The sequence below is a fragment of the Thamnophis elegans genome, chromosome 3 (assembly GCF_009769535.1).
Source record: "Thamnophis elegans isolate rThaEle1 chromosome 3, rThaEle1.pri, whole genome shotgun sequence".
NCBI lineage: Eukaryota > Metazoa > Chordata > Lepidosauria > Squamata > Colubridae > Thamnophis > Thamnophis elegans.
In genome coordinates, this window is record NC_045543.1 from 128,126,864 (window position 1) to 128,144,362 (window position 17,499).

Consider the following 17,499-nt stretch of genomic DNA (forward strand, 5'->3'; position numbering starts at 1 on the left):
AGTCACATGGCCAGCAAGCCACTCCCACAAAGCAGGCCACACCTACAGAAGAGGTTGTAAAAATATTTGAAACCCACCACTGCAGGGTAGGTAACAATAACAACACATACTTAGGTATATTATAACAAATATAGTTGGAAAATATAACTTCTATCTTAGTAATATTATCTTCCTAATTAAAGGACAAGAGATAGAGCTAATCAAAATTCTTTGGAAAATTATTACAAACCTCAGAATAACTAGCTTACAAGCACTGTCTCCCACATCCAAAATTAAATCTCTTTATAGTTCAGCTATGAAGAAGTTATAATAAGGGTGAGACGTAATCTGTATGTAGATTCAGTCAATAGACTGGGTCTAAACTGTTGAACCAACTGAAATTTCCCTAAGCAACACTTCACAGAGTTCATTCCAATAGACCAAACAGGATGGTATGAGTCAAATCTGCTCTGGACAAAACAAAATGTATGGGTGTGGCTATGGGAGCAGGGAAAGGACAACTGGAGTCACACATCCATACCAGAGGTGGTATTCAGCCAGTTCGGAGTGGATCAGGTGAACTGGTAGCTCCAATGGTCAGCTGGCCCCAGCCACCCCAGCACTATCCTGTCCTTTATTTCCTGCTTTCTAGTTCATCCCAATCGCTTGGCACAGCTGATCCCCCCCCCCTCACTGTTCTACTCACGGTTGCTGACTTGGAAGGTAAGCAGATGAGCTTCTAAATGCTCCATTTTCAGCGCTGCATGCAAGTGCTTTAGGCATGCACTCACCGAACCAGTTGTTAAACTGGCAGCATCTCACCACTGATCCATACAGATCCATACGAGGTCCACCTCATTTGCAATTCAAAGTGGGTGATCTGTGCTTTTGCTTATGCCATTCCCATGTCATTCCCCATGTCAGGAGCTGTGATGGTGCAGCGGTTAGAACGAAGTATTGCACGCTAACTCACTGTTCACAGCCAGCAATTCAATTCTGACTGGCTCAAAATTGACTCCGACTTCCATCCTTCTGAGGTTGATAAAATGAGGACCCAGATTGTTGCGGGCAATATGATGACTCTGTAAACTGCTTGGAGAGGGCTGTAAAAGCACTATCAAGCAGCATATAATTCTAAGTGCTATTGCCATTCTCTTCATGGTAGCATTTCCCATCACCCAGCCCATGTGCATCAGTGACTCTCAGAATCCTGATTCAATGGGATAGTATCCTTAGCACTTATAAAATGTTGTTTTGAGACAATAAAGGTCTAGGTGTGTCCCATGACCTCCCTAGGAACACAGATTCATGATCAGAAGGGGAAGGGAGGTACAGAGGAAAACATGAACGTATTGAAGCCAAGTTTCTGGGTATATGCAGACATTGTTCCTTTCAATCTTGACCGTAATTAATAATCAGAATCTTGCAATTATATCAAATTGAGATGAGATAGCTAACTGGTGATTTTTAAAAATCATCCCAGAGAAGGCCTGTACTGTTCTGTAAATGACAACTGGAATATTTCACTAATAATTGACCGTCTGCCATCAAGGAAGCCTATGCTGAAGCCAAGGACAATGACCAAGAATAAACCATGAATAAACAGAAGCATGTTTCCCAGGGATACTTCTATAGCCTTTCACAGCTTCACAAACTGTGGGCTTAAATCCACATTGCTTCCAGGAACAAGTGGGGAAGGTTGGGGTTTTTTTTTTTACATTAGGCACTGAGTTTAGAGACTAATTTTGCCTCACTTGTTATGAGCTCTCCCCACTGTGAAGTTGCTCCATGTTCATGCCCATTGTCCTCCCCCTGGCCCTTAAATCAATCCAAAATTGAGAACAGAGCCTCCAACAGCAGAAAAATATACAAGATCATCCTGGATATCAACCAAGAACAACCTGAGGGATTGCTTCTGAATAGTTTCTTTATTGTTATTCACAAACAGAATGTTGGCAGACTAAAGCAACTATCTGCATAACTCTAGGTATTCTTGGTGAATTGATAGGGAGGCTCTTTTTTCCCACTAGACCAGGGAGCAGCAACATGCTCTGGAGCTGCATGTGGCTCTTTCAACCCTCTGCTGTGGCTCCCTATCACTCAAAATATATGTCACAACCGCCAATATGCGACACCTGCCAGCACACAATTTCTTGAGCTTTTCGACCCCCAGTAGGTCAACCATGGATCCAAAAAAAGGAGAGAAAAGTTTCAGAAGAAAATAGAACCTTTAATTCAAATACATATGCCAGTTTTGTGAGTGCTCGGGAAGTAATCAGGCATGGGAAGGGTTTTGTGGCTCCCAGTGTTTTCTTTTCTGTGGGAAACAGGTCGAAATGGCTCTTTGAGTGTTTAAATTTGCCTACCCCTGCACTAGACATTCCAAGGTCCACTTTTTCTTCTCCTTCTAGAAAGGACCCTTCCCCCTCCCTCTTGTGCCTCCAGACTACATCCCACCACATCTAAATATAAATGTCTCAGAGGTGTTATTCAGCAGGTTCTGACCAGTTCAGGAGAACTGGAAGTGGAAATTTCGAGTAGTTCGGAGAACCAGTAAATACCACTTCTGACCGGCCCACCCCCCATCTATTCTCTCCTCTTGAGTCCCAACTGATCAGGAAGAAATGAGGATTTTGCAGTAACCTTCCCCTGGAGTGGGGAGGGAATGGAGATTTTACAGTAACCTTCCCCCGCCATGCCCCCAAGCCACGCCACCAAGCCATGCCCACAGAACCAGTAGTAAAAAACATTTGAATCCCACCCACCACTGAAATGTCCATCATATAGCATCTTACCCAGAAATGGTACTACTGCAACAACTCCCTACCTAATGGAGATTAACATTTAAAAGACACAAGGAATGTGGGACACAAAGGACACAAAGAAAGAAATGGAAGTCAGGGAAATCAAGAAAAGAGGTGGTGGCAGCAGGGAGCAGGGTAGCCTAAAGGGCAGAGATGGCAGGGAGATGGGCATTGAAGCACATGTTATGGTTAAAAATGTTGATGGGCAGCCAAGTGCCAGTGATCATCGACTTCATGGACCAGTCGTAACTACCATTTATTCCTTGGTCATTTGAGTAGTCATTGAATGAATGGTTGTTAAGCCAAGACTACCTCGATGCCAAAACCTAGCTGTCTGGAAAAGGCTTTAATGCTGGGAAAAGTGGATGGGAAGAGAAGAAGAAGGTGACTAGCAGCAAATTGGAGGGACTCAAACAGGGGTGGGTTCCTGCCAGTTCTAACCTCTTCTATAGAAGAGGTTCCACAAATCTACTGTGCCGTTTAGAACCAGTTCCAGCTTCCTCCATCCGCCAATCCGCACCATGCTTGCCTCGCCTGCCACTCACTGATTGGCTGGCTCACCAATCGCCCACCTCTAAGAGTCCCATCTAAACCTTAAAGTCTTAAAGCTGTCAAGTTTGAACCCCCCTGGGGTTTTTTTCTAAAGGATTAGGGGTGCAAGGGTCTTGTAACTTGACAGCTTTAAGACTTGCACATTTCAATGCCAGAGTTTCTGAGCCAACATTTTGGTTGCTAAGCAAGAGCATTGTTAAGTGAGTTTCACCACATTTTACAAGTTGACTATGCCCACCCAGTCATATGACTGCCAAGCCACTCCCACCCAGTCACATGGCCAGCAAGCCACTCCTACAAAGCAGGCCACACCTACAGAAGAGGTTCTAAAAAAATTTGAAACCCACCACTGGACTCAAATCATAGTGGTGAAAGATGCACCATTGGAAGAGCTGAAGGACCAGGTTAGGGACAGATCATCATGGAGAAAATCTATTAAAGTGCTTGTTAGGACCTGATAACAATTTGATGGAACATAGCAATAGCGCGTAGACTTATATACCGTTTTACAGCCCTCTCTAAGCAGTTTACGGAGTCAGCCTGTTGCCCCCAATTCTCTGGGTCCTCATTTCACCTAATCTTGGAAGGATGGAAGGCTGAGTCAACCTTGAGCCTGGTGAGATGCAATCTGCAAATTGCAGGCAGCCAGCAGGCAGCAGAAGTAGATTGCAGTATTGTATTCTAACCACTGCGCCCCCACAGTTCATTTTGCAGCAATCAATCATAGTTTGTTATTCTTAAGATGACCAATTGTCCTCCTTTAGGGAGGACAATCCTTCTTTTGTAAGTTCTGTCCTCCCTTGAAAAGTGTCCTCCTACATGTCCTCTTTTTCGATATTTGAAGACTAATCTGTTGTGTGTTATGTGACGTATTTGTATTTGACATGACGATTCGTCAAGGCTCGGTAAGATGTGATTATGAGACGTATGCGCTCCGAACGGGAGACCTTGAGAGAGAGCGCCGCGCGCAAGTGGCTTTGTTTACTTCTTACCGAAACACGACATGGCACATATGCATGCAGTAGACTCACGGCACGTCTGCAATTGAATGACTCACGGTAATTATTACTTTCTCAGTGAATATTCAATTACACAGAGGTAAGTACAATTCACGTTTTATTAATTCATTATCTATTTAATAATTTCCAAATATGTATAATTTTATTTACAAGTTTATACAACCCTGTTGTCAACAGAAGTGTAAAATAATTTAAATTTAAATTTTAGTGAAGTTTATTCGCTTATGTTATTAAAGTTTCAGTTGTAATAATTAATTTTATTTATTCATAATGCGCTTGCATCGTTCGGGTAGCTTTATCTTTTATTTTTAATTTTAAATTTCATTTACGGGATGGAAAAATAGAAAAAGAGGAAATGACATTTCAACGATCAATTGAAAAAGGAATTTCCATTCCTCATATCATCTTTCAAAGAAAGATGCCATTGTTTTCGTCAATATTTGCAGAGGAGAATTTTGTATTGCAATTGGGGGCAGAGCAACTATAACGAAACACTTGTCCACCAACAAACATAAGCAATCATTAGTTGCATCAGCTTCCAGTCGTAAAGTAACAGGTTTTTTTAAAACTTCAAATTATTCTGAAGACGAAAAACAGTTAGCTGCAATGAAGGGAACATTTGCATTTCATAGCATAATTCACAATCAAAGTTTTTGTAGTATGGATTGTACAACTAAATTATTGAAAAAGTTTCACAATGCTAAATTTTCATGTGCCAGGGCAAAATGCGAGGCTATTATTAAATCAGTATTTAAAAATTACTGTGATAAAATACTTACAGCAGACTTGAAAATTGCAGCATTTGTAATTGATGCATCAAATCATAATGAAACCAAATTGTAACCAATACTAGTAAGATATTTTAATGTTACCAAGAGGATTCAAGTAAAAAATTTAAATTTAGACTCCATTGAGGGTGAAACTGCTGAAATTTTGTCAAACCATCTATACAGAGTAATAAATGAAAACAATTTGAAATCCAAAGTTGTTGCACTAACAGCTGATAATACAAACACACATTTTGGTGGGCGAAGACACAAAGGGGTGAATAATGTGTATGTAAAATTACAAGATTTACTCCAAAAGAAAATACTAGGAATAGGTTGTAAAGCACATATTTTGTCAAATGCCATGCCAAATGATGTAGAAGTAATAATAACTACTATTTATTTGTATTTTAGTCGTTTTACCGTTCGTGTGGCTACTTTAATTTTGTGAAGAAGCGAATGTTGAATACAAAGAACTTTTAGGATATTCAAAAGTTAGATGGCTTACTCTAATACCTGCTGTAGAGCGTGTTCTACAATTATGTGAGCCTCTCCGTTCATAGTTTTTTAAGTTTAGACAAATGTTTTAAAATCCTGAAATTGTTTTTCAATAATGAAATATCTGAGATATTAATGTATTTTGTACATAATAAAGCATTTTTCACAAACGATTCAAAAGATTGAAGGTGAACACGTTTCAGCTACAGAAGTTAGTCTTATTTTGAATGACTTTATCCTTCAATATAAATATCGATTTGAAGATAAATTTCTTCCTTTAATCATAAAAAGAAAATTGTCAGACTTAGAGGAATCAAATCTGGGCATAACGGAAAAGTTTATCAAAGAAGTGCAGAATTTTTACCAAACATGTTTTCAATATATTGAAGAATGGTCTGAAACAAACATCACGGGAAATAACAGTTTTCAATGGTGTTTCTTGACTTCATCACAAGTATAATGGACAGATATTGAATCTTGTGTTGAGTTTTTATCTAAAGAAATGCCAGACATTAAAATAGATGACAATTGTCTCTTTGAAGAAATTAGAAGACTGGATGTATATTTAAATTCTGAAAAATTAATACAATGGGAAAATCAACACGTTGAAATTGATAAAAGATGGGTGGATATTTTCAGCCATTTCGAAAATGAACATATTCCATGTGAAAATTTATTTATACTTATTTATACTTTACGTTGTGCTGCCCTGGAACTAATGCAGCAGTTGAAAGAGTTTTTTTCAATTGCCAATGATTTTTGGACAAGTGAGAAATCGAGATTGAATGTTGATAGTCTAGCTGCAGCACTTGCCATAAAATTCAATATGAAGGATATTTCTTGTTCAGATATTTCCAATATATTGTTAGAAGATGATACATTGACAAAAAATATTAATTCAATGGAAATGTACTCATTTAAATGATAATTAACAGGCATGTAAGCATAATTACAATATAAAATGTTACAAATGTTTTTTATTATGCATATATCATATTAAAGTGCATTATTGTTGCAATGAATAAAATATTTCTTTTATTTACGATATTTTTTTCCAATTTATTAGTCCTTTTCATTGTAAAAAGGTTGGTCCCCTTATTATTCTAAGATGGTAGTCATCTTTCCTAGAAAAGATGAACCTTAGCAGGGCTTTCTTGTCAGCCGCCACTTGAAATAGCTTTCGTCAAAGCTAGTGGTTTCTTTGAGATCTAATTCCAGGAAAAAAGAGGAAGAATAAATTCTAAGAAGAGAATGGGTTTAGAACATCAGAGGTAGTCAATCTACAGCAAAGCAGTCACAACGAAGAAGTGGTGAGGAAGTACCATATTTGCTATCGTCATCCCCAGGTAAACAAAACAAAACAAAATGACATTTAGGGAGGGGAAGCAGGATATAAATGGACGGGAGTAATAATGTGCATGGTGTGTAGTATTTTTAAAACTTTATTTTGTTGTTGAAAATAGGAATTCAGCAAGAGCCTTATAAAAGGATGTTACTCCTGAACACCTGCAAAGTACTGAGAGGATACCAAGTAATTGCGTATCGGGATATCTCTCCCACTCAAACTATGGTAAAATAGTTGCCTTAAATGCAGATTGTGGACTTAGTCCAGCCCAGAAGTTTCTACGGGGGAGGGGCAGATTGTAGGAAAATAACAAAAGCAGCATCATGTTCTCAGAACACAAACACCTTGTCCTTGTGAAACAAGCTCTTCCGCTTTTGGATATTGTTTTGTGACATTTTCTGAGTGTACAAAAGTTCCTTCCCTTGAAATCCGGATTTCGGCATTTTTAAATTTTTATTTTTTGATTTTTTAAAAAAAATTTAGTCTCATAAACACAATAAAAAGTATACATTCTCATAGTTATTATTCTTATCACATGTTAACACTTTTAAACATTCATTTTTCCATGTAAAAAATTAAATTACCGTATTATAGTATAAGACGCACCTTTTTTCCCTCAAAAAAAAGAGGCTGAAAATCTGGCCGCGTCTTATACGCTGAATACAGCATTTTTTGCCTCCCGAAGCCCCGCCCTCTTCACCAAAATGCCCGTGCATACCCTCATGGAGGCTTTCAGAGAGCTCCTGGGGGTTGGGGAGGACAGAAATGAGCGAAAAAGCAGCTCTGTAGGTAGTCTCATAGACGATAATTACGCACAGGTGGTTGTGACTGGGCCCCTCCCAAGAGGGTTTATAAGTGAGACGTTGGGAGGGGACATTTGTAGGAAACAACCGTTCGAACTACTCTTGAAGAAATCTGTATTCTAGTCGTGCCTTGTGGAATTATCTGCGTTGCTTTCTTGGAGCTTCTGGGTTGCTGCCAACCAATTATCTTGAACGTGAGTTTGCCTGGGCCTTCAGCCAAAGGACTGGTTATCGCATTCATTAAATAGTGTCAAACAGCCAAGCCGGTGTTCTGGTTTATTCACAGGCTGGGGGGTGGGGTGGGGTCAGAACACTTACGTATTAGTACTTTACTACTTTTCTAGTTCCCATAGGTGCCCCACCTCAGCTATCAATAAATTTCATGGATATTCCTTACATTGGAATTGAAAAGTTGGCTGTTGAAGGAAAACATGAGGAGAGGAAAAAATCTCCCTACCACATAAATTACATCTTGAAAAAGGAAAGGCACATGAAAGAGCAAAGAGGAAGCAAAAGAGACTCATTTTATTAACAATAGAAACCAGACGTGGGTTCCTACCGGTTTGGACCAGTTTGGCCGAACTGGTAGTAACTCTGGCGGCCTGGGTCACTGGAACCACCAGCGCCCCATGCCTGCCACGCCCCTGAACCGGTTCTCCTACGAGGCAGTCATCTTGCTTTTTGGTTTTGCGCATACACAGAACAATTTTCACTGGATTTCACCCCCCCCCCCATTTTTTAAGGTTTTGCGCATACACAGACCTTTCTATTTGAAAATGCGCACACGTGCGGAGCATGCGTCTGGCATGAATGTGAGAAACATACAGAGGGACACCCCAAAAGTTGTTTTTTCCAAAAGGCTGTTGGAAGAAATGTCCTTTTGGGTTCAGTTCCAAGTGGGGGAAAAGACACTGGAAACATGAAGGCTGCTTGGAAAGATGGTTTAATGGTGGACAGGATCACACGGTTTGAAGTCCTGGGGGAAAAGGTGATCACATGCTTCAAGATGTTGGGTGAAGAAGAAAAAATAAGTCAGAGATGCTGAAAGTCCCTGGTTTTATGCCCTCTCTGGGCTTTGAACTTTTCTGATTGGTTGTCAGACTCCCATGGGGCCATGCAGGGGCAACTCTGTAGGCTGTGCTTTGAGTCCAACTTTGGTTGCCCTGCTGGCTGATGTAATTTTCCCAGGTGCCATGTGGTGAGATGGGTGGAAGGCTAATCCTGCCTTTGTCATGTAGGGTAGATTGGCCTAGGTCCCAATGGCCCATTGACAAAGTGTGTGGGGGGGGGGAGGGCAGGAAGCTGCAGGGAACTACTTTGTCTTTAAAACATGTTTCTCCCTTATCACATCCAGGGAAATATAACATTCTGCCTTTTTAATATTTCCTAGGCTATTTCATTTTTCTAGGAATGGAGTGGGTGCTAACGTCCTACAAGGGAACTGGACTTTGTTGGTTTTTTCTTTGAAAACATTTCGCTTCTCATCCAGAAAGTTTCATTTCTTATCATTTTCTTGAATGGGAAGTGAAACTTTTCTAAAGAAAGAAACCAAGTTGTCTTTTGGAAAAAGCACCTTTGTGACAGTGATGACACAAGATATTCAAAAAGCTGAACAATATTTGATTTTAAGGCTATGAGGATATGAGGACCAAAAAGAGGCCACACACCCCTTTTGCTGATGTCTGGTAACCCTGAAGACTCTTCCCTTATCTTGTCTCTTGTTATGCCCCAGCATATAACTTTTAGATACTGTTGTTGCTCTCTAGTGGTGGAAGTGACAAATATGCCCCAACATACAGTCTTTATATACTGTTGTTGCTCTCTAGCCCCATCTAGTGGCTGGAGGAACAAACATGCCCCAACACACAGTCTTTATATACTGTTGTTACTCTCTAGCCCCATCTAGTGGCTGGAGGAACAAACATACCCCAACATGCAGTCTTTATATACTGTTGTTGCTCTCTAGCTCCATCTAGTGGCTGGAGAAACAAATACCCATTAAATAGTTTGAAGCTTACCCCACCCCATTACCCATCAGCCTGCACTCTCAAAACAACTGCACGCTAGGAAGCCAGACTCCACTTCCTTTAGCATTTGGAGTAACAGTAACTCAATACTGCCTACCTTGTATTTGGTTCTCATTGTATGTATCCCTGTTTGCCCCAGTTTCACCATATCCTGTTCTTTCAATAAAGCATTGAGATCTATGCACATGGTCCATTTTATTGAAGGATAGGTGGGCTTAACTGCATGTTGAGCTGCACACAGACTAACATGTAGTGAGGACAGAACCTCTCGCCATTTGTCTTAATGATTAATAAAAATGATAGGTATAAAGACATAGAAATACTCCTCAATAAATTTCATAATTGAGCTTGGAATTATGGTTATAATCAGGGGTGGGAATCTACCAGTTCAGGCAAACCAGCACCTCCGATGATCAGTTGGGAGAGAACTGGTTGGCTCCGATGATCAGCTGGGCCCGCCTGCCTGCCCCTATGCTTTACTGACCTATATCTTCTCAGCTGATTAGTGTAGCAGACCAGATCGCCGCACCTCAGCTGTGTTACTCCCCAGCAGTAATGCGGAAGGCAGTGGTGGGATTCAGCCAGTTCACACCTATTCGGGAGAACCGGTTGGTAACTTTCTAAGTAGTTCAGAGAACAGATTGTTGGAAGAAATCTCCTTTTGTTTTTTTTCCACTTTATAGGGCTAATCCTGTAAGGAAGGCAGGAAGGAAACATTCTAGTGTTGTTTCTAGCCTAATCTTTATTGCCCTGCTTACAGAAACTGCCTCTCCGGTTAACCCTTATGACATTGTAACAGCTAGGGCGAGGCGCCCATCGACCTGATTGACCTTGAGTTGGCCAAGCCCACCCAGTCACATGACCACCGAGCCCCACCTACCCAGATAGTCATTAGGGCAAAGAACCAGTTGTTAAATTATTTGAATCCCACCACTGGCGGAAGGTATGTTTTCATAAAACTTTTTGTGTCAAAGCGCACGATCACTGAACCTATTGTTTAACCGGCAGGATCCCACCACTTGTTATAATCGTGGCAGTCAGTTAGTGGATAACCACATGACCTCACCTGATTTTATGGCTTTTGTAGCAGTGGTTGATAAGCAAGCACACAGTTGTTAAGTGAACCCACTGTACCCAATGAGCATTTTTGTTTTGATAGAAACCAAAACTTAAAGCTGGTTTTTTCACACACAAAAAAACAACCCACAGTCACATGACTGCAGGGTACTCCAAATGGCTGTAAATGTGGGCCAGTTGCCAACATTCAAAATGTGATCACATGACCCGCAGGAAGGGGGGTGGGCTGCTAGAACTTCAAAATTGGGACACAAATAACTCTGGAGAAGTGTGTTGTAAATTCAAACAGTTGATAAGTGACCAGTCAGAATTTGAGTACTAGCGTTCAACTCCATCATAGACAGAAGCAAAACTTCTTACTTGTAGCTGATCTGCCGTTTTATTCCCCTTGGAGTCCAATTGCAGCACTCTTGGGGGAAATGTCAGCCTTTAATAAACACTGTGTCAGGGTTCCAAATAGCATCCGAAAGTAAATCAGAGTCCAAGGCAAAGCATTGCTCAAAGTTCCCATTTATTAAGAGAGCCATGTTGGCACATCTGGGAAAACCCAAATCTGAAAGCTTCCTGGTTTTCCCCACCCAGTTGAAAGTTCATGGTCTTGCCCGCACGCCCACATGGTCCAATCTTCCACTGCCATGCTGGCAGTTCCACCCATCCATTCCAGTCAGGTGAAGAGGTGCAGAGACAAAGGATGACCTTGGCTTTCTAGAAAGAATTTGTTGTGACCAGGGCCGGATTTTCCTATAGGCTAACTAGGCTTCAGCCTAGGGCCTCAAGATCAAGAGGCCGCTACATTGAAATTGTTATTAAAATTACACTATTCTAAAAACAGTGAACACTAAAACACTGAACCGAAAATAAGAAGAAATTCTACGCATATGACTAATAAACAAACATAAAAATGTATTGGTTAAGATCGTTCCAGCACCGCTGCAGTTGGGGAGCCCGCCCACGTTCCCGGCACCGGTGGTTGGGCGAGAGGTGCGGCCGCTCCCAGTAGCCGCCCCGTCGACGCGGAGCCCACCAGCGGCCAGGCAGGTGAGGGCGAGGGGGCCAAGCCGGGCAGCTGAGCGCAGCAGGGGAGGCAGCTAGCCTCGCTGCCTTTGCCGCAGAGCAGAGTCGCCCTCCGTCAGGAGGCCAACTATATATATTGATATATATTGATATATATCACAGTAATGATGTATTTTATTGTCTCTCATGTAATTCTGTGGCAGCTCCGACCCTATGGAATGAACTCCCCGTGGAGATTCGTACCCTCACCACCCTCCAGACCTTCCGCATAGCACTTAAAACCTGGCTGTCCGGACAGGCCTGGGGCTAAAGACCTTCACCGTACCCGAATTGTATGAATGTTGTGCTTTTAATGATGTATTGTCCTATATGTAACTTGGTTTGTCTCCCCCTCCCCTTGAATTGTGAGCCGCCCTGAGTCCCCTTGGGGAAAAGGGCGGCATACAAATATTAATAAATACAAATACAAATAAATTTACAAACTTAAAAATGGGAGGTGAAAGGGCCTCATAAGTGGAATAGCCTAGGGCCTCTTTTCATCTAAATCCAGCCCTGGTTGTGACTACATAGTATGTGACTCCTTACAACCCCTCTCCCATTTTCCCACAATAAAAAAATGCATAGCAGAATAATAGAAAGTGTGGCAGGTCAAAGACCCAAAATTAAAAGATGGCTGCAGGCCTGACACACTGCCTTTTTTTTTTTTACTGACTTACTATTTTTACCTCAATGTGCCCCATGAATTATGCTGTCTCCAGGGCTTCTGAGAGAAACAAAATTATGGTTGGATCTCTGGGAAGGGAGCAGTGATGCTGTGGTTACCAGTTGAGGCAGCAGCAAAACAAATTTAAAGCAAAGGGAGAAGAAAGGGCTCAGCCATTGCAAAAGCAACTTAAAGAAGCTGTGGTCATGACTGATTTGCTGGGTTAACACAAATATGCTAAGCCATCATGTAACTGACCTGTTTATAGCTTGGGTGTTGTATGAATTGACCACTATGATTTAGCAGGTTCGGTAAATCCATTTGCGTATTGGAAGGGGAGGGTCACGATTAAATAAATATATTGTATATATAAACACAACTGGATTAAATCAGCCTCTGTATAAACTATCAGTGCCAATTCTAAGTTCAGTCATTTTAATCTTTGGGCTGATGTATATATAAACCAAACAGAGATATTTTTGTCCAAAACTTTTTTGCTGTGATGAGACTTAATACAACCACCGATGTACAAATATTGGAATCCTTACATAAGACAGTGGGAAGACCACATCTGGGAAAGGGTGTTCGGCTGTGGTTGACATTCTTCAGAACTATGAAGGACTTGGCTCATAAAAGGGCATTTAGGTTGGCCCAGGAAACAGAAAAGATACACTGTCTACTCATTCAGATTATAAACTGAAGGTGGACACTCTGTCTCCATAAATAGAATTATGGGATGAACATCAAACAAAGTGAAAGCCACTAATATTAAAAGACAATTATTGGCTTGAAACCAAGTGCACAAAAACAGGACATGAGTAAATTTAGACTGGAAAATGAACTCTTTTTTTAGCTATTAATCTCTGGATCAAGCAAATAGTGACTTGTTTGAAGTCACTCATTCAAAGAAAGAGCGACATTATTTAATGAGAGCATTATTGATTAAAATTTTCGATATCCATTCAATTGGTTTCCGAACAGCATATGATTAATCGAACCAATAAAACAGAAATTGATGAAAATAGAAAAGAGTTAGTAATATGCTTCAACATGGAATTGTAAGGACATTTCTAATGATTGGATATTAGTTTACTCCCACTTGTATAAAACTTGGTTCTTTATCATTAGTTCATTTTAATCAGAGTAAACACACAGATTTTCATTCAAGGACCCAGTGAACAACCCATTTATCTTATCAATCAGCAAATGCAGGAATCCTTGGTACAGAATATGGCAAATTTACTGTATTTTTTGGAATATAAGACGCTCCGGAATATAAGACGCACCGGAATATAAGACGCACTGGAATATAAGACACACCTTAGTTTTTAGGGAGGCAAATAAGGGGGAAATATCTGCTTCTGCCTACCAGCATCTATCGGTGTTCATCTGGCTAGCATCCTTAGCAAACAGCTTGGTCAGCTTCAGCACATTAGCCTGATTCAGCATGAACAGCTGATTGGTGGGTGGATCAGCCTCCCGGGATACCCCCAATCAGCTGTTCCCAGAGGTCAACTTTAGCAACAGGTTCGCTGGTGGTAAGCGTGTACGTTGGGCTGATACGCAGCTTCAAAAACACAGCTGATCGTTGCAGGAAGCTCCATTGAGTAGAGCAGGCAAAGCGTGGAACCAGTCAGACAAGGCAGCAGCTATCCAGGTTGCCATTTTGGCCTCTGCACCTTGAATTTTCAGCCTTCAAACGCTCTGTTTGAGACCCGTTCAAGGCTGTAGGGATTGCCAAAGCACATCACTGCTGATCGCCGCGTGAAAACGTGATGCACAGAGGCCAAAAATGGGGGGATCAGCAGGAATAAGTCTGTTCTGTCATATCTGCTGTCCTTTCTACTCTTCCAAAATTCGTCAGAAGTCTGAGAATATCTCTAGAATAGTCCCCCCCCCCGCCCCCGTATTAATGTGGCCATTTCAGAAAATTTCAATTGCTTTCTCCAAATGCTACTTTTTATGACAACCTCTATTTTCCTCTCAAAGTTTTGAACTGGGAGAATGGCTTAACCTATACTTATCTTAAAATTACTAACCCATATGGAGTTTGTTTTGAACCTCCTAATTCCAAAATACATCATCTTCTATTGCAAAACTTCCTGCTTAGGTTAGCTGGATGAAGCAGTGGACAATAATTCTTTCCTCCTTCTCCCTCACCCTCTCCTTCTCCTTCTCCATATATTATTAATACATTTCATTGGAATCCCATGTTCATTTGTATTTATCCTATATTCACTTTTGGCTATAATACTTCATACTACTTCAATCATAAATTGAATACATTATATAAAAGATACTTTTTTTGACTAGATTTCTCTATTTGCTATCCAAATGATAATTAGGGTAATGTTTATCTGACATACAAATTCATATTTTGTAGGAAAAGTTTTCTAAGATAATTAAAAATTTCTGTGCTTCACAGTACAAGCTTCTACATATTTATTTTGATGTGAATCCAGTGAGTTGAACGCAGATGAGCACACAATTTGCAACCCAAGGACCACATGCAGACCCTCAAGGTTTTTGGTTCCCATAACCATTTCATTTAATTCAGTCAAACTAATTAATAATAGTGAGCTTCTTTAAGGCTGGTTAAGGAGGATGGTGATGATGCAATAAATTTTCAAAAAAAATTAATGGATTTTAAGAACATGATTATTGCTGTTTGGACTTACTCACTTTTGAGTCACCACATCAATTGCTTCTTGCTCCAACCATATGCAACCAGGGGTGGGTTCCGGCTGGTGCAATTGCCGGTTTCTTCAGAGATGCACAGGGTGCGCTTGATGCATGCTACATGTGCATGTGCAGTAATATAAAAAAAGCCGTAAGCCTCACCGAGAGAACTGGTTCGTGGGCGTGGCAGGCCAAGTTACTATCTATTTGGCCAAACCAGTAGGAACCCACCTCTGTATGCAACCCCTGATATATCCATCAAGACTTGTATTCATGTCTTGATGTAAATTGGCAGAAGAAATACTCTAGAAATTAACATATAATAAAACTAAATATGCTCAGTTCTTGTTCTGATTTCCTGACGAAAATCAAATATGATATTTTATAATCTCTCAAAGGCCAATTATTGACTTCAATGATAGTATGCTAATAGAATAGAATAAATAGAATAGAATAGAATAGAATAGAATAGATTTTTTTTATTGGCCAAGTGTGATTGGACACACAAGAAATTTCTCTTCGGTGCATAAGTTCTCAGTTCTACATAAAAGCTATAGGTGATACATCATGAGCATATTCTCAGTTGTACATCATGATCATAGTCATAAAAATATATTCATCATAAATCATAAGATATAACACTTAGTGATAGTCATAGGATACTAAATAAGCAATCAACATAAATCATAGTAGGAAACCAAATAAAACAATATAAATCGTAAAGATACAAGCAACAAAATTATAATCATAAGTAGAAAAGGCAATAGGTAATAGGAAAGATGTAAAGAATAGTAACAGAGCCTTATTAAACAGTTTGACAGTGTTGTGGAAATTAGTTGTTTAGCAGAGTGATGGCATGGAAGGAAAAACTGTCCTGTGTCTAGTTGTGCTGTTGTCAATGCCCTATAGCTGTGATGGTGAACCCATGGCACATGTGCCAGAGGTGGCATGCAGAGTCCTCTCTCTGAGCACCTGTGTCATCGGCAGCTACTCTTCCAGGTTCCAGTTTGTGCATGAGCCCCAGTCAGCTTGTCTTCACACGCATATGAGCACCAGTACATCTGCGCATGTACATGCCAGAAACCAGAAGAGCAGCTGGCTGGCATGTGCATCCACACCGGGCACCTGCTCTTTTAATTTCCAGTGCACGCACACACGCACGTTCTGGTTTCAGCACTTGGTGCCGAAAAGGTTCGCCAACGCTAATCTACAGCGTCGTTTTGAGGGTAGAAATTGAAACAATTTAAGTCCAGGATTTGAAGGGTCTGTAGATATTTTCACAGCCCTCTTTTTGACTCGTGCAGTGTACAGGTCCTCAATGGAAGGCAGGTTGGTAGCAACTTAGAGTATAGAGAATATATCCTCATGTTCATGAATAACACGCTTCTTTATAAAGGTTCTTTTCAGTGGCGGCACCATCATCATCATCATCATCATCATCATCACTATTTTTGCTGTTTTCCTTCCTGCTGTGAAGGTTAAGGATTATGGGAATTGAGATCTAATACATCTGGATGGCATCAGATTGGCAAAACTAATGTTGTTGTTGGTTTTTTTTGCAACATTCTCTACATGTTCGGATCACATCTAGCAGATTCCTACCATGAGAAGCAAGGGAGCTGAAATCTAATACATCTGGACGGCACCAGATATGGGAAACACTTTTACAATTTTTTCCACATGTTCTTACATCAAGCAGTTTCCAACTACGAAGTATAGGAACTGTGGGAGTTGAAATCTAATACATCAGGATGGCACCAGATAGGGAAAATGGGTCTTTGCAATATTCTCGACACGTTCTGACAGCACGATAACCCTCCTTGTAACTCTTACAACCAGGACTGACAGAGATAGTACCTGCGGTCTCATGCAAGTTAAACATGTGTTTCTGATTGAGCTACAGATATGATGCTGCTATCGCTATGGAAGCAGGTTCTGGCAGTAGCCCATCAGGAGCCAAGATGGCAGTGACAAAGGGGAGGAAAAGACCATCGCTACAGATAGTCTCACATCTATTTAAGGCTCCTGGGATCACTGAGCACATCATTGCCAATTGCTGCCTGAAATCATAACACACAGAGACCAAAAATGGAGCATGCAGAGGCCTAAAATGCAATGCATGGAGGTGGAGGTCAGCGATGAGGTGCTCTGGTGATCCCCGGAGCCTTGACCAGGTCTCAAACAGAGTGTTCAGAGAAGTGGTGGGTTTCAAAATGTTTTAGAACCTCTTCT